General features: G+C 35.8%; 1 protein-coding gene across 2 annotated transcripts in view; it reads right to left on the bottom strand.

Moving 5' to 3' along the window:
* The window catches only part of LOC133520474 (acid sphingomyelinase-like phosphodiesterase 3b), a 107066-nt gene that overhangs the window by 18594 nt on the left and 69609 nt on the right, over window positions 1–18863 (bottom strand). The window lies entirely within an intron of this gene.

Here is an 18863-nt window from a genome sequence, read left to right as displayed (position 1 = left end):
AAAAATTTCGCGTCTAAAAATTTTTAACATAAATAGTGGGGATTTTTGCCACAGCCTATAGGTTCGTATACATATATTATGTTAGGTGCTGTAAAAACCCGTTCTTAGCGAAAACGCGTTTTCCATAGTTAAAACTTAAAACTAACTTTCCGTAACTAGTAAAACGCATATTCATTCAAGCGATATGGAGAACTAGTTAATAGAAAAAACGTGTTTTCACTAAAACAATACTCGTAGCAGCTGAGTACATAGTAATTACAAATTACTGTCAGTTCCTATCATGTTCTCACTCTACGTGTACATGTCTCTTCACTCTAGAATACTCGTGACAATTATCACGGTACTTACTTAAGTATACTTCAACCATGCATCATGTAAACAATTGATAGTACGAGTAAGTATTTGAGTTACCGAATATTTGTTCACAAAGTTGAACCTTTTTTACCCATCTACGTTATGTCATGATTTTTACAGTCACTGCAATGTCAGATACGACAACTTTATTTAAAATTATCAATAAGCTAATCGATTCTCCTACTTCGTTATCGAAAATAAGGCTTTCGTGTAGTAATCGTCCGGCTCGCCCCTCACGTAAAAAATATATTTATACCCTACTCTCCCATTTCAAGAAAAATACGCTTAATTTCCCATTAATTGTCATTTCACTTTACTGTAAACCGGATTACGTCCACAACCTCATTGGCAACAGAAGGTTTCACGCATATTCATATACAAAATAATAGATACTCAGTTGAATTGTCGTAACCCGTTTATTGGGTTGTACGATGAATCTATCTACTCGTACCACTCAGGTTCACCTCCTAAATTATGTCTACAGATTGTTTAAAAAAAATTCAGCACTGTTTGTCCTTTGTAGTATCAATGCCATTGCATCTTTTGATGAAAGACTGTTTCTGTTTATTACAATAATAAAATAAAATAACAAAATTATCATACTACAGCTTAACGACCTGATTCGAAGAATGATTAAGACACGTTTAAGATCTTGGAAAGATCTTTAAAAGATCGATAACTAAACGACATGTCAAAATTGACGGTTATTTCGATTCTGCTGTGATCCCAATAAGATCTATCTACGATACTTCTAACTTCAAAGTGATATTGGTTGCCCGAATCGAGCTGCTTCTGGTAATTATACGACATACAAACGATATCTAAATGAGAACTTATCTAAACCAGAACTTATCGTTATCGCATTTCATTCTTCAAATCGGGCCGTAATTTAACTAATTTATGAAACGATCAGGTATAAGTCCTGCTGCTTGACAAACCCCACAAGCTGGCATCTTTAATCGTGTTGTCAATTAAATATTGAAACGTTTACCTTATAATTATGCTAATTCTCCTCGTTATGACATTAGTGGCTTCCAGTTTGCTCCGCCAGGTAATTTAATAACTGTCTGTAAACAGGAGTTGGATGCTTTCAGAGTTTATGTTAAGAGAAAAGGGGAGCAAAGCCCCTTCTGGATTTTAAAATTTTCTTCGCGCTAATGGCTTCTTAAAATAGTGCGATAAGGACAACTGCAGCTTAGGGATAATTCCTGCGTAAAAATCTCAAAACCCTAGGTTTCTTACTCGACTGTTTCTTTCTTCAAAACTTAACCAATAGTAACGAAATTTTGAAATCTAAATGATAATAATCGAACTGTTTTGCCTTTTTGTCTAATTGATACCAGATTTGAATGCCAGGCTTCTCTTTCTGCCTAGTCATTTGCAACATTTTAGGCAATGTTTAAAGAGCTCTAGCGCTTAAAAAAGCAAATAAATCCAGCGCAGATATTAATAATATTTATCTGTGTTGAAAAAATAATTGCCCTAGGGTCAAAAACCATGGAGGAAACAGCCGAGTACGTTTGTATCGAGAAATGACCACTCCTGTTTCCTCTTAAACTAAAGGGGAAAGTAATTTTGATAATAGGTACCTGTCAAATACCTAATTATAACTCAGAATTATACTTGATATATTTAATAAGCCATAATAATAGCAAAATATAACTTCAATTTGTTAACTGCCTTTCCAAATAGCACTTCATTACACCGCAACCCCACATCAATTTCCATTGTCTCCTATCATTTGTTAAAAATAGCACTATACTTACATAGATCCATCCCATTTCACAAGTATAAAAATACAAAATTCCCTAAGTAATCACACTTTTCTGACGCCTACATTACCCATTAAGACGCACTCGGGTCGCCGTATAATAAATTAAGACAATTTAATCCGGCGCAATACAAATCTCTTGTCTAATTTATTTCGCAAGTCGAATTCTGCGGGATATAACTTTTCGTACTCGAATGCGTCGATGTCGTGAATCTGGAAGAGACGGCTCTGCATATCAGGGATTGAGTCGAAATTCAATTTATTTTCAGAAGCCGTTTTTAGAAAAGAACGTTCAATGGCTATAAACTATTTTTCATCGCGATCGCATATTACCCTTTCTATAGATTCAAGAATACTGGTTCTTGTCTCTAAAACAACGCAATGTAATCTAAATAACTATATGTCGTCCACTAAATAAACTCCGCCAGATCATGAAATTTCTTTCCTCGATCTGCTGTATTATTTTTAGGCACATCCTGATATGCCTTAGCCAAACATTAGCTTTCATGATAAATAAATAATACGGCTGATCGAGGAGAGCAACGTATTTGTCGGTAATCCTAGCTAGATACAGTATAGTACATAGGATAGTATACCAGGCACAACGTTAAGCAGTCGCATGATGACGATACAGCGCAAAAGATATCAGACCAAAACCATAATCTTGTTCGCAATCGTACGCAAACTTATGACAATTGTATTAGAAGGGCGGATACTAAAATATTTTATTATTTTTAATTTGATTCGGTAAATTAAATATTTTACATATTATTATTACCTATTGTTATTAATGTGCTGAAACTTTGGACCTTTTTATTCGATATGCTTAAATGTTGCTAGGCAAATCGTCAAAGGATGAGATTTGAACGATAGGGGGGATGATCGTAAGACAAATTGTGAAATGGCGATCTTTCACGATATAGCGGATTTTACGTTGCGTCTCCTACGCACTGGTAAAAAGTAATTATGGTCAGCTACAGACTGGCTGAAGGCTTGGCTGCACTAAGTAAGTATAAATACTGACTGAATAGTAGAGTTAATGGACATTTGTGAAAGGTACTCGGTGAAACATGGGCTAAGGTACAATGGGAAAAAGAGCGAGGTACTTGTTTTCAAGGCAGGAAGAAAATCCTATAAAACAGTACCCCCTGTGACCTTGGGCGGAGAACTGGTCAAGGTCACAAAAACGTTCAAATACCTTGGCCACTGGGTCACCGATGACCTTAAAGATGACCTCATCATAGAGAGGGAGCGTAGGGCATTGGCCGTTCGCGGAAATATGCAGGCGCGTAGGTTTGCTAGGTGTAATAAAGACGTGAAAAAGACACTGTTTAAGGCATTCTGTCAATCTTTTTATACCTACACCCTGTGGGCCGGCTATACTCAGCGAGCGTACAATGCGCTACGAATACAGTAAAACAACGTTTTCAGGATGCTAATGGGACTGCCACGTCACTGTAGTGCATGCGCTATGTACGCGGAGGCGCACTCGGACGACTTTTTTGCGATTATACGCAACAGATCGGCGACTGGAAACTGGACTGGAGATCGGAAACTGGGTGGCAGTAACAATAGTATCCTGAAAACGTTGGCAGGTAAGATAGATGCACCATTACTCAAGCATTGGAATAGTCTGCATGTGGCAGCAACAGATGCTGAGAAATGGTGCATCTAGATTGCCTAGATTTTATTTTATTTATTTTATTATAATTTGCGATTTTTATTATGAAGCGGTGGTGGCCGAGTGGATATGACGTCCGACTTTCAATCCGGAAGTCGCGGGTTCAAATCCTGGCTCGTACCAATGAGTTTTTCGGAACTTATGTACGAAATATCATTTGATATTTACCACTAGCTTTTCGGTGAAGGAAAACATCGTGAGGAAACCTGCATACATCTGCGAAGAAATTCAAAGGTGTATGTGAAGTCCCCAATCCGCATTGGGCTAGCGTGGGGACTATAGCCCGAGCCCTCTCGCACATGAGAGGAGGCCTGTGCCCAGCAGTGGGACGTATATGGGCTGAATTATTATTTTATTATTATATTATTATTATAATTTATTTTTATGTTGTCTTAATGTGCCATGTGTGTGTGTGTTTTAAGTTATTTGTAAATTCTATGTCACTAACCCCAATTCATTTTATGATTCGCTGTACTGTACTAACACTATATGGATCTCCCTAGATTCGAAACAAATAAAAAATAAATAATAATAATAATAAAATAAATATAGGTAATAAACGGGATGATTTTTCGAGTTCCGTACCTACCTCAAATGGAAAAAACGGAACCCTTTTAGGATCACTTTGTTGACCGTCTATCCGTCCGTCCGTCCGTCAACGCGTGGAGGTATCAAGTTGAAATTAAAAGCATATACTCAGGTCCACCGCCCCTTAAAGCTGTGAAAAAATGAAACTTCTAAGTTAACGTAAAAAAAGATATGGCCGTTTATGCTGCAAAAAACTAATATTTTGATACTCAAGGGAATCAAAATTCATATGGTTCTTCCCATTGACTAAGAAATTTGGCAAGTATAGCTTCTTACACTACGAATACAGGGAAAAATCACAAAACTATAAATTTGTAAAATAAAATAAATGAAAAATAAGTTATATTTGTACGGAACCCTCAGGGGGGAGTCTTAAGATTATTTACTTAATAGACTGAGAACCCCGAAGACATTTAATTACTTGTCATCTTTTCGATCTTAGATCTTACACCGGAACACGATCATTTTTACCACTGTTGCCTTAACCGACATAAATGGCGTGAGAAATATCCGCTACGTTAATTTCAACCCAGTGACAACAAAATAATTAGAAGACCAAAATTAGCGCCATGGAAATGCAAATTAAACACACAAATTTTGCCGCTGGCGTGGGTCCAACTCAAACCTACGTGTCACAAGCGAGCCCTCTATTTAAAATTAACAGCTGCACAACTTGTAATGGCTTTATTGCAATAATAACTAATCGTTTTTCAAGCACTAGGCACTTGTGACTTTCAAACCAGACACCACGGGTTTAAACTCAGATAAAATAACTTTAAACAATGAGCGTAATATGCTATAATTTACAGTATACCTAATGCTGATACATTATAAAAATAATTCACTTTGGTGATAAATAGTGGGTTTTTTTTTTTCAGTTGTTACCAGTGGTAAAAAATTTCTGTTGATATCACTGGTAACAACATGGTGGTAAGTAATGAGAATAACCCAAAATATCTTAAAATTGGATCAATGATATATCAGTTCACACCTAATAAGAGAGCACTTACTGAGTATTGGAGCGGAAACATGTAAGACGCTGACAACGGTACTCACAGTAGATTTTTTTATTGACTTGGAGAAGAAGAAGAAACCGGACTAAATCCAATGTGATCTAGAGGCCGAGCGACCCTATTTCAACAATGTAATATGATTTTCATCTCATTTTGATATGGCCTTTTTTATGAGACGACTCCCGTTTGCATATCGTCAGTAGGTACTCATCAGGTTCTAAGTGGTGCTCACTGTGAATATCGTATCAAAACAAGAGGAATACCATCTCAAATCATTCAACCAGAATCGACCTCTTAGACTAGAGTAGGTTAAAATAGTCAGAATACTGCGCTGCGCCAGTCCTACTAGGGCTTAGTTCTCTTAGTGAAAAATGGAGTACTTTAGGAATGCAACCGAGAAAGCGTTGAGTTTAAGAGTTTTATTTTTAGGAATTTGTATTCTTATATACTAAAGCTACGTTCAGCAATATGAATATTAAGTACTTTAACATGACAACGATCAAGGGTTAGTGCCAAGATAAGATGCGCGAGAGGCGAGAGCCAAATGCGCTGTTTTGGCAGTGTTCGTGTAGAAATAACGAGCAAGTTACGAAAAATTCGCTTAACATTTTCATAGGAATGGAGCCACGAGGATCATTATCTTAATATTCTATTCTATATACTTTCTTCGTGAAATCCTGATCCACCGTGATACAGTTTTTACTAGTACGGGGATCAAATGACGCATACTCAATGTTTCATTGCATTTACCTTAAAATTTGTGTACAAATTATTTACAATGATAATTTCACCTTGTATCATTTATTATTTGTAAGCAGTTGTGAGCTATCATGTTGCTAAATAAAGTTATTTTATATTTATATTTCTTCTTGAAATGATTCAGGAGTCAGGATATGTTGCATTAATGTAAATCCAAGTTGATGATAATATCCAATTTTCGACAAGTTTACTGTACTCTACTGATCTATTGTTTTGTATACAAATATAAGATTCGCAGAAAGGGACCGATTAATACGGACAACCTGGATGTGCGCAGTTTGTTTGGTTGAAATCTAAGGTTTGTCTTTTCCAGTAGGTATTTTGTCTTTACATCCCCGCAGTGTTTGAATACGTAACGTGTTCATCAGCCGTCTGCTCTCTCATTAATCACACGTTTTTGCTCCGTCTCAGGCACACGCAAACTGTGATAAATCCGGACGAATTACTACGACCGTAGTAAACCTACATAGAGTAGTGCATCCTCAAACAAAGCTTGCGCGAGAGTCTTGCGCATAAAACAATTGGCGACACAAAAGGACATAGCTAGCCTAGATTAACCTGAATTAGGGTAGACAAACTGCTTCGACCTCTATGATTTAAACATCGAGCGTGTTCTAAATGTTTGGAGTAAGGTTACTGTCTTTAGTCCTTATACTTTGCCACGACTCCGGTTACGTCGCGTTGCAAAAACATAACGCACATGAATGACAAATTTGTTTTCGGAGGGATCGATGGAATATGGGATTGGATTTTTGATCGACTTGAAAACAATTCGCTTTGAAGTCATATATATTCGTCTAGTTTACTCGAAAATTCCGCTTGTAAAAATATTGTATGCATACAAAGTATCATGTTATTTTATATTTAAAAAGATACGTTCAACGTTATGTAGGTTACTGAAATTGGGTAATTGCATAAATTAAATAGTTATTTGTAACAGATATTTCAAAATGTACAGCGCGTTTCAGAGCTATCATTACTTCTGATCACGTTGTTCCAAGTAATCACTGCTGATTAATTGTTTCATTGTTAATTTGTGAGTTATAGGTACCTACAAGGATGAATTATATATATAAATGTATACAATCTAAGCTCAAATTAAAATGCAGAATCCTTACTAACCGCTACTAATATAATAAATGCGAAAGTAACTCTGTCTGTCCGTCTGTCTGCGTTACCTCGTCACGGTTAAACCGCTTAACCGATTTAGATGAAATTTAGTATGGAGGTAGTTTGAGGACCAAGGACTGTTTTTAGTGTTACGTACAAAACTTTGTTCACGGAACCCTTATTGTAAATAATTATCAACATCATCACACACAGACGTTGTCGCGGACAGAAGCTAGTATACTAATTGAATACGGAGTTTTTACCATACATACTTGTTTTGAATCTTATTCAATAGAATTCAGTGTGTTGTCACACAAATTAGCTTGAAATCATGTAAAAAAATCAGATAATTAGATTGCAACTTCCGAAAAAACATTTTCAGCAGAAAGTTCATCACCAGACACCAAGTCTACGTCACTAAATTGAATATTAAGGATGATCCAAAAAAAAAAAAGAAACAAGACACGCACCGAATTCGTTATCTCCAGTAGCTAAGAATTGAAGGAAAGTAAATTGTCTTCCTGTGAATAAGTAAGAGCTATAAAAAATTTATTGTCTCGAGTGTCAGCTGCGATACATAACAAAAAGGTCGCGAGTCATTATGATGGTTTGTGAGTTGACCTACATTATTATGTTTTAAAGTTAAGGTGCAGTGAGTTGTTGAAAAAGAAAAAAAGAAAAAGTGATGATGTGATAGTTGAAAAAGTCCAAGAAAAACGTTTACGCTGGTATGGACACATCCTCAGGTGTCCTTAAGACCACATGGTGAGAGTTGCCCTAGACATACCATCGACGAAGCATAGGCGCGGAAAACCATCCGCCACAGGGCTAACAACGGTCCAAAAAGATCTGAAACAAGCATATATGAACCCAGATATCGCCCAAAATCGCCCAGAATGGAGAAAACGGACAAGGAGAGCCGACTCCAGTTGATGTGAAATGGTGCAGGCAGATGATGATGAAGGTGAAGGTAGTTCAGGTCCTTCTCCGAACGCAGCTCTCTGAGCACTGAGCGGACGGCCGTGCGTGCCCCTAGGATCGTGTATATCATTGTTACATATGGTTAGTTATTTTTAACAAAAAAGTAATCAATGAGTTTGATCAAAAATAAAATAATGCATTTTGAGAAGTAATTTTCATGTGTAAAAAATGGTTACAAATGTTTAATGGCGAGCAGAAGTTGTTTAATTAGGTTTTGAATCAATGAAGTTACCAGAAAAAGGCCTCAAGATTGCGATTCACATTTATTGTTAACTGTATTATTATGACCTAAAAAAAGCATTTTCCTCCATGGATATTGTCATTATGGAAAATACTTTTAAACAATTTGATGTATTTTATTCATAGCTATAAACGGTCAGGCGTTTGATTTTTTATTATTATTACAAGAGTTAGAAACGAAAAACGGGTTTCATACAAAATTTTAAAAGCTCTTAACTTTTATAATAAAGTAAAAATCGTAAAACATCAACCGGTCGGGCATAGCCATCAAAATGTTTTAAAATAATTTTCATTAAATCAATATCCAGGGAGGAAAATGAGGACTACGTTTGTATGAAAAGGCGATTTCGCGCGGGTCACTCTCGTCTTAAGGTTGACTACTAAACAAATGAAGTAAACCTGAACATGATACATTCAATAGTAATATTATTCTCACTAGCTTATACGAGGTTCTAATCCAAATATGGCGGTGGAGAAAATAGAAAAACTAAAACAATATTAGATAGGAACGGAAATTATTTTAATGACGAAAAATAGAGAAAGAGATCATTAAAACTTCTAGTCATATCACCTTTATTTCTTGCACAATTAATTAAAAACTTCATCCTTCGAACTCGATTAAAAAGGAAGGATTGTTACTCATTGCTGAGTTGTCAAAGGTTAATTAATTATTCAACATTCATGTGTGCAATTTAAATCTGGTATAAACTGTAGTATGGTGTAATTTCAATGGTCTTATTATCTAACACAATGTTTAATCGGCTTATATTTGCTGTACTCGTATTTCATTCAGTTAATTAATGCTGCTAATTTTGCACTACTTTAGCCTCAATGGGTAAAAATAACTATCAGATTTTAAATTATTGTATTGGCCTGTTACTGTAAGACTTACTGTAAAATTAAGAAAAAAAAGCGAAAACGAAGGATACAATTACCTTTATCGTAGGCCTTTGATAAATTTTTTTAGAACCACAATCTGAGGTAAACTATACTCGTATTTGAACACTTCAATCATGTTCTATTTTTTAAGGTATTGTTCCTTCTAAACCACAATGAATTCAGGTACATTTACCTTGACTATCATTGTATAATGTAAAATAGCCCACATCATACAATGATGGTTCGGGTAGATATTTGTGATTAAATGGATTTACATCTATGGGGTTACATGAATTCACGAAACTGCGGAAGTTTGTACTTAGGATTCATTTTAAGTGGTACTTTGAATAACAACTTGTGACTTTTTTATAGTCAAACTTTTCGACTTCATTGAATAAAAATTTGAAATTTGGTTCAAATATTTTCCTGCTCAACGTGTTTTCCCCGCACAACTACCAAAAATTTACTAAGTTTAAAACATCACTCTACGAATAGTGCATGTTTTACTAACTTACCACGACGCTAACTTTGACTCCAATAAAATCAAATGTAATCGTACCTGAGTATTGTGCTTGATTTAAAAAATTCTCGCTTCAACCACATCACACGTAAACAGGTCCTTGCTCTTTGGAACGTAGAATAAATGTCTCAAACGTAATTTTATTCAAACTCCACATTTTAATGTAAACGAAAGATAATTAAAATTGCATTTCGTGTTTTAAAATGATAGAGTTGGATTTACATGTTTGAATTTCAAATTAGTATTGTAAAATATGCTATTTTCCAGTTTTATTCCTAAGATCGTCAATCAAGAGTCGTTAATCGACGAACGCCAATCAAAAAGTAAAAATGTATGATGACAGATGTGACGAAAAATCACTAATTTTTTTCAGTTTCAACTATGGAGTGTGAAATTAAAAGGAGTGAAATCTCTTATGGTAGGACTGTTGCAAAAGTGTTCAGCTGTCAGCTATAAATAATAGTTCCAAATCTCTCCAGGGTAGCGTTAGAGTTTGGCGTTATTGACCGTGACCGAGTGAAGTGCGCTGTCTATGATTTGTTTTTTTTTTTAAGTATTCTAGGTATTATAGCGCCACCTATTTAAGGTTTTTTGGTACGTGGAGATTCCATTCCTTACCTCCTCCTTCCATAGTTTCAACAGAAGTTTTCTATAAGCGAATGTCACTTAGGCCCTTCGTTGTATTTTACTATATCCGTTCCGTAAGACTGTGTCAATTTTTAAGTTTTACGATTTAAAAAAAATGTACGCAGAGTACTACAGCGAACTACCGGAACAGATGTAACCTTGAATCTCATTTCAGTGTATTTTTTTTTAAAACCATCGACACAGGCAAGCGAGGTCATTGAACTGATTATAGTAGAGTGGCACATCTCATTTTAATAAATTTCAATGAAATATGTATCTCCTGTCGGTAGAAATAATGGCGAGACCCGCTTGAATACTAAAAATAAATCACCGCGGTTTTTTAATGCGAGGGAGAAAAGACTCGTTTCTCGTCCTTGCGAGGAAAGTGATTTTCTTACAAAGGAACCTGACATAAATATGATTTCTAGCCTGTAGCTTTGTGTTGGAAATTATTACGCTGTTATCACACAATCGCAATGTTTTGGTTCAGTGAATGAATAAAACGACAATGATTGTGATAAATGACAATGGATTGTAATTATTGAAGCTACGAGTAGAGTAGTCCGTGGCATTGAATGTAGGTAAATAATAGGCACATGACATGAACAACTTGATTCGATATACATACAGGATTTTATATGCAACTCATTTATTTTAACGAATACGATTATAAAGCATAAGCACCGATCTGTGTGTTACACGCCATGAGGTGAAGTTGGTAGTATAAAATATAATATAATAAATAAAATAATGATACTTATAGTAATTAAATATGACCATTTTATTTCATTCAAGTACTTTTACACTTAGAAAAGTGAAAATTATTAGTATTAAAAAAAATACTTTAATTCAAATGTCAAGCGAAATAATTAATATGTATTTAAAATACACGTTGTATTATACTCGTATACTTACCTATATTACTGGATTATACCTCGTAGGAGAACAACAACGAAACAATAACTGCAAAATCTGCGACAGCCAAATGTCACTATTTAAATTTTAGGGAAACTGCCAGCATTCGGTGTAGCGAGAGTCATCCCTTAATATGCGTACAACGTACATGTGTTGTGTTAAAGTTGCCCAAAACCCACCCAGAAAGTTCTCGAAGCGGTAACATAGTTAATCAATCAGTCTTTGTTTCACCTCCGGATAATATTAATGGTGGTTAGAACCGGTTAGGTGATTTGTTAGGCAGAATCGCTTTTTGTCTAGCGAAATAAATGAGTTCTTCAGTTGGAACGGCGGTGTTCAGTTTTTATTGCCACCGTCTATTCTTCTGGGCAGGCAAGGCAAACCAAAAATATTTAATCTTTATTGCATTTTCTACTGGGCAATCTGTATGTAATGGTTTAACCATATTGGCCCGATTCGAACTTTAAGATATGTCAAATATTAGGTCTAGGTACGAAATGGATCAGATGTAGGTATATCAGTGTCATAAGTATCTTAAATCGAATCGGGCCGTATGGCAATTTTAATGCTATTCTTAAAAAATCTACGCAACGCAAAATATGACACTGCATCATCGCGATCAAGTAAAGTCATCTTTATGATGACACGTACCTATTCTTGTTCAGCTATGGCGTTGGTAATGGTATTAGTTCTGTGGCATGCGTGCAAGTATACGCAAAATGGTTGCCAATTATCTTGCCAGCGTGAACTGGCGTACTAAGTTTATCGTGTGAGGGCGTCAATCAAAGCACTTTGCGGCTTTAAAAGTTGTGTGTACAGTTAATATGAATAAGGAAATATTTCTGCGTTAATAACACTTAAGGGTAAGCATTTAGTATGTCGCGATGTGAGTCAATGTGTTGATATTAAAGATTGTGTTCGGTGTCACCTATCCTGAAAGTCTTAAATCACAAAATATGTATTGAGATTACACCTGTGACCATAGCCAGGCTATGTCAAATTATACTGTAATGTAACATTAACCAAATAAATAATGATTTCTAATAATAAATATAAGGTACCCAAGGGGAACCCGAAAGCTTTTAACCACGCATTTTTAACGCCAAAAGAAGGAAAGAATATTATTTGAGTTTAGGTCAATTTCGCCAAATTAAAAAAAAAACGATCTCTTAAATGTATTTGTACATAAGAAGTAAATGTTATTGGTAAAACTAACACTTAAAATTAATTTGGTACTTTATTGTAAAACCTAGTTGTTGCAAAGTACTTGTCTCTTTTTGATATCTGTCAACAAGGATATTTAGATTAGGCCCCATAATGGAAACATCGGCATCAAAAAGTGTTTTGCAGGAAGTAACAATAAAAAAATGTCTGAAACTTGGCGAATTCCAGAAAAGTATATAGAACATTTTAGTCTTTAAATATGGTCTAAAATCTTTCGGGTTCCTCGTGAGCACATTGTATTTTTTGACACTTTGAATTCTATATTTATGGCTTATTGGCAATAATGATTATTTATTAAACAAAAAAAACTTGATGATAAAATTGTGTTTTAATTCGCAGCGCATCTTGCTCGTATGAAACTATGTATAAGAACGAGCAAGATGCAACGCAAGTGGCGTCAAAATCTCCGAATATACTCTGACCACGCTAAGTTTGCACCGGTTCGGCAGTGACAATGCATACATATCATAGGATCGATTTTTATTAGGATTTACTTTTTTACTTTTACTTTATCGTCGCGTAACAGTAGACACAAAAATAAAACGCGGTCGGACTCTAGAGATCAAGTTGTAAACTTCCAATAGCGGAAATCGGTCGTGGCCTCGTATCGTCTGCGCAATATGTCACTCTATAGCTGTGATTAAAATGCCTCCCAGAAAGCTCTTTCGATATTCGTGCTGTTTTTTGGAATACCTTTTACAGACTGCACTAAATCCTTAACCCTTTTCCTGCGTGCCCCTGAGGGCGTGCGTGCTCCTTAATAACAACGTGATTGATGAACATATCCAACTCCAAGTTTTCCAATTGCACTTATTGTTCGGTTTATTACACGCTCGTGCGAAATTAGTTTGTGCACTATTCGCTGTATACACACAAAGTACCAAACTCGAAAGAAAAACTCGATATTTTTTAGTATTAAGACTTCAGTCCAAACAAAGCATTAGTCATTTCAATTTTTTGGCAGTTCCCTGCGGTCCTTTAAATTCAATAAGCATATTCATGGTAAAAAGATAGGATATTTTTAATCTACTTAAGATAATTAATACGCGGCAATCTGATAATTACATAGGTTATTGAATTTTATGCGCAACACACATACGGGTAAAGTTATTGAATTAAAACACGACCGATAAATGTACGCGCGAGAAAACTATTTAACGGTTTTCAGTAAAATATTTTTATAAAAAAATCACGACACTACAAACAGTGCAAAAGTAGTAAAAGTAGTAAAACTATTTGTTGTACAAAAATGAAAACAAAACACTCATCATTAGTACAAGGCGAACTTGTCCCTTTAAGGGATTTCTTCCAGTTAACCTTTGAGCAATTGAGGGAGAATTGGGGACGGTAGATATCTGTGCAGTACTGTATAAAGTGGCGCAAAAAAAAATGAAAATAAAAAGTTATTTATTTTAACCTACAATATACATGTAATGGTATATCATCATCATATATAAACACATATATACAACTAAAACATATATATTATATATTACATATATACAAACACTACAATACCGCACACATCCTTTAAATTAAGTTTCGTCCGAAAGCCATAACTTTTTTAAATTCGCCTTTTGCGTTGCGAACAGATTGACACTGGCGAAGAGAAGATGGTAAAGAATTCCACAATTTGACAGAGTAAACCGTGAAGGACTTGCCATAGGATCGATGTGTGTGAGGTGGGATACATAGCGAGAGATTCGCGCTGGAGCGGAGTCGGTGCCCGCTGCCGTCTGCTAAGAATTTAAATCTCTCCGAGAGATAAGTAGGGTAAGGAAGAGAAAACAGGACATTAAAGAGAAGGGAAAGTATATGGATGTCTCTACGGCGACGGATGGGCAGCCACTTGAGCTGGGAGCGGAAAGATGAAAATGTGGTCAAATTTTCGTAATCCAAAAATATATCTGATACACACATTTTGCAGACGTTCAAGCTTATCAAGCAGTTCCTCAGTGAGATCTAGCACAGCGATATCTCATAATCCAGAAGTGGAATCAAAAGAGAACGTGCTAGCATTACTTTTGTGTGAATAGGGAGGAAGCTTTGGAGACGACGAAGCGAGTGCAGGGAAGAAAAGAGCCTCCTACTGGTTTCAGTCACATGGGGAGCCCACGACAGGGTCTGATCAATGACAATGCCTAAATTTTATTCCGTACGGTAGACGAGAAAGGCATGTGATTTCTAAATATCGAAGATGATTTCAGGCATTGTCACTTCAGACAACTTGGAGATGAAGAAAAGTTAAAATTATATTTTAATAACACAAACTGTGCTTGTGTTATTAATAAATATTCTTGTGTTATTAAATTTAAATTTATAACGTTAACTAATTTTACGGTTAAAAACCCATGTATTTTTAGTCACTCGTGCGACATGTTTCGGAGAGCCTAGCTAGTAGATGTGAGAAAGGAGACCTAGGCTCTCCGAAACATGTCGCGCGAGTGACTAAAAACACGTGAGTTTAAATGGTAAAATTAGTTTAATGTCTCCCGACAGTTTAATTTTTTTATTGAAGTGAAAACTGCTTTAGCGGCGCTGTGCACTTTTTTATGGAGGATAGGCAGGCGTTTGGCCACGATCGCACCTGATGGTAAGTGGTGATGCAGTCTACGGTGAAATGCATTTATAACGTGTTGTTTATCAGCGTCCGATTCAATCGGTGTTCAACGGTTTTTTAAAATTACTCGGTCCCATCGAAATTTCCATACTATCTTGGTCAACTAAACTAGCATAAACACAATCTGTGAATTTCTAAAGAAGGGCGTACAATTAAAACTGTAACTAAAGGGTCAGATTACGATACTACACTTATATATAGTTAGGCGCCAATTAATTTTTGTAATTAAGAAAGTACACACATAACATAAGTACTCAATATAATGTTATCAATAATTTATACTTAAAGGGGTCCACTGATTACCAGTTCGCCGGACGATATCTGCCTGTCAGTTATTCGCAAAAGCTGACAATCGCGAATAACTGACAGGCCGATATCGTCCGGCGAACTGGTAATCAGTGGGCCCCTTAACAACTTCTTTAATTTAAGAGCAGGGCTCTTGTCGGTGCAGCTTGATGAAGTTGTCTCCACCTTGGTCGATCCGATGCCAGCCCTTTAGTGTCCTGGTACGACACGGTTCTTACATGCTCCTTTATTCGGCTCATATAACTTTTTCTTGGTCTTCCCCTCCCTCTCCTTCCATGTATATTCCCTTCTTGTGTGCCATTTATAATAAAATTAGTAACAAATACTAAATAAAAAATATAAGCACTGAATATAGGCCAATCAATTGTTTTTCTTTAAGCTGTATCTTTTGTTGAGGTGTGCCATTTTAGAGTATTCTATCTATGTATCTATCTATAGGGGAAGGTGTGGTGAAACCCGATAGTTAATCAAATTAGACCGTGATTAATTATTTATTTATAATATCAGAATCAGCAAGTAATTTACTATAATTTGGCTCAAAATTAACGATCAAATAATTAATTATTTAAGATATAAATTAACAATTACTTTAATTTTACAAATCCAATTCTTCCCCATGTAGGCGGGTGAAGCCGGATACCAAAATTACTCTCTTCTTTTTGAATAAGAGAAAACCAAAATAGATAGGTATCGTAAAATGTGCTTACTTTGCTGCCCACTGGGTAATTGTGCTCCAAAAGTCTTTATATATGAAAACTATATCAAACAATAGAACTGATTGGTCTACTTTAAATCTGCATATATATCAACATACCAACCACATTAAAAATAATTCGAAAATTTAAATTAAATTTTCATATTTGGAGTACTGTAGGCACATTTTATGGTTCACATGTATTTAACAAATCATTACCTATTAGAAAAGCTACCCAACTAACCGGCTCCGACTTTAATAAAATTATTTTGATATATGACTGGAAAGCAGTCTAAAATAACAAACACGTATTTTTCTAGCTGCTCAATCTCAACATATTTGGAGAAATTGTCCTCTAAAGTACTCAAAAGTGACTCAACCCTACTTCTGTAGAGAGTTTTGTTCAAGCCAATTGCTAGTTAACTACTGGTTTGATCATATGTTTGAGAACATGAAAAAAAATTATGAGCACGTGTTTTGTTATAACCTGCTTCTTTTAGGGAAATAATATGAGTTTAAGCTGATAGCAAAAAACGCATTACGTCGGGCTACGTTCGACTCTCGGCACAGGATCGCGCGCTGAGTGCCATGTATGTCGGGCTATGCCCGACTTTTATAGTGTGAGTTACGACGGGCTACGCGCCTAACTCTTATATTATGACTCGGCATCAGGCATTGGATCTCGCGTAGCCACCCCGTACGTTGAGCTACGTCTGACTATTTTAGTATGATGCATGAGGGCGCCGAAGGTGCCCGTTATTGGAGCGTGCGCAGCGTCCCCCGCACGACGGGCTACGCTCGGGCTACTATGGCAACTAAAATAGCCATTCAGCATGGCTATTTTAGTTACCATGAAGCCAGTCACCATTATACACACATGTATTAATATCCACACATAGTGGTAAAACAAATTACACGAGCCTCCTTTGTTTCGCCGTAGTCGAGAAACGTGCGGAGAGAATCTAAAGCAGTTGCGGGTCCAAAATTCGTTTCATCCGAGAAATTAATGTTTTAAAGGGTGCATGCAAGCAAAGCGTAGCAAAAAGCCTAAGCAAAAGCTAACAATGTGTACAAGTACATACCTATTTACTATGACAACATTGCTTCATTACTTAATTCCTTTTTTAGTACGTGACTTTATGACCTCTAGAGGGCGACGTCTTCAACTTAGTGTGTCTTCAACGTCATATATAACCAGTGGACAGTCATGATAACTTGAATGACACCTCATTTGTCAAATTAAAATGAGTAAGTACTTGAGAAGTTATGAGGGAACAGATGAACATACAAACAAACCCACATATATTTATACCGGTCAAAATAATTACCTTACTTTTGCTTTGCCGTAATCGAGTAGAATTAAAACTGCCTTCGTGGCTATGAAACATAAGACGGTCAGCAAATATTATCAGCGCGTGTCGATAGCATGGCAGAGATTATCGCATACGCTGATAATATTTTCCTTATCGCCACAGAACAAAAGAAATATGTACTTATTTAAAATACTCATTTATGAAACTCCAAATCACAAAATGTATCACATAACCTGTATAAATAAAGTTCAGTCTTTTCCTCCCGAATATGATACTTCACAGCGAACATACATTATTCAAGATGGCTGGCCCACGAGGTGACACAGATGAATGGCATTGGCCCAAACCAGCATCTCATTCAAAGTCAACAATGGGACAAGGAAAACGCATAGAAATTACAATTGCTGTAGGCTGACAGGTTTGAAATTTGTAAATATGCTTTTTAACCGACTCCCCTTCCAATAGCGGTTCTGTATTCGGCTGTGGTTATTTTTTTATGTACTTATGTTCACCGATTATTGCGAGACCCGTGGTCCGATTTTGAACCGATACATTTAAGTTGTAAAAAAAGTAAACTGAGAAACTGAGAGCTTTCATTCGAGTGTTGTTTGAACTATCTAGATAATCCGCTTTTTAATTAGCTAGCATTTTTATTCCTATTTCATTCCATAGGATCTTTTGTCCTTTATAAGCTATAGATGGGACGATAAAGAATATTATTAGCCATTATTTTTTCAATTATTGTTGGCAGGTATTATGAAAATACGTAGGTACAGTTGGTATGCAATTTTCTTATTCATACAAATAATGAATCTTGAACAGATTACTTGTCAGAAAACTAGGTTTTAACAGATATCGTGTTGATATAACTTTAATACATAAATTACTCTGTGACAGTACATTACAGTGTCCTTTTAATATAATAGGTGCACACAGCTTTAATTCAAAGAGTTACAATGCAATCACGTAAATCTAAGTTTACGTAACTTAATTACTAATAGGGAATAAATCAAATTATTTTATTTATTTTATTACCGCGTAAGCTGAAGACGACCGTTCGATTCCGGTCTTGTCCACCGGAGGGCTTGGTCTCTTTTTCTTCAGTAGTATATGACATCTATTTCAATTTGTAACGCATAATTATTTTGGAGTTAAGCCTATGGTTAAGTCAAAAGGAAGGATTATGATTTTAGCGGTCTACGATTGTATCTAATTATTTATTTAGGTATCATATGTTCAATAATAACGTCGAAATAAGTGAGCCAATT

Source organism: Cydia pomonella, chromosome 8 (assembly GCF_033807575.1).
Source record: "Cydia pomonella isolate Wapato2018A chromosome 8, ilCydPomo1, whole genome shotgun sequence".
In the NCBI taxonomy this organism is placed as follows: Eukaryota; Metazoa; Arthropoda; class Insecta; order Lepidoptera; family Tortricidae; genus Cydia; species Cydia pomonella.
The sequence above is the reverse complement of the archived record's forward strand: the minus strand, read 5'-3'. Positions and strand labels throughout refer to the sequence as shown.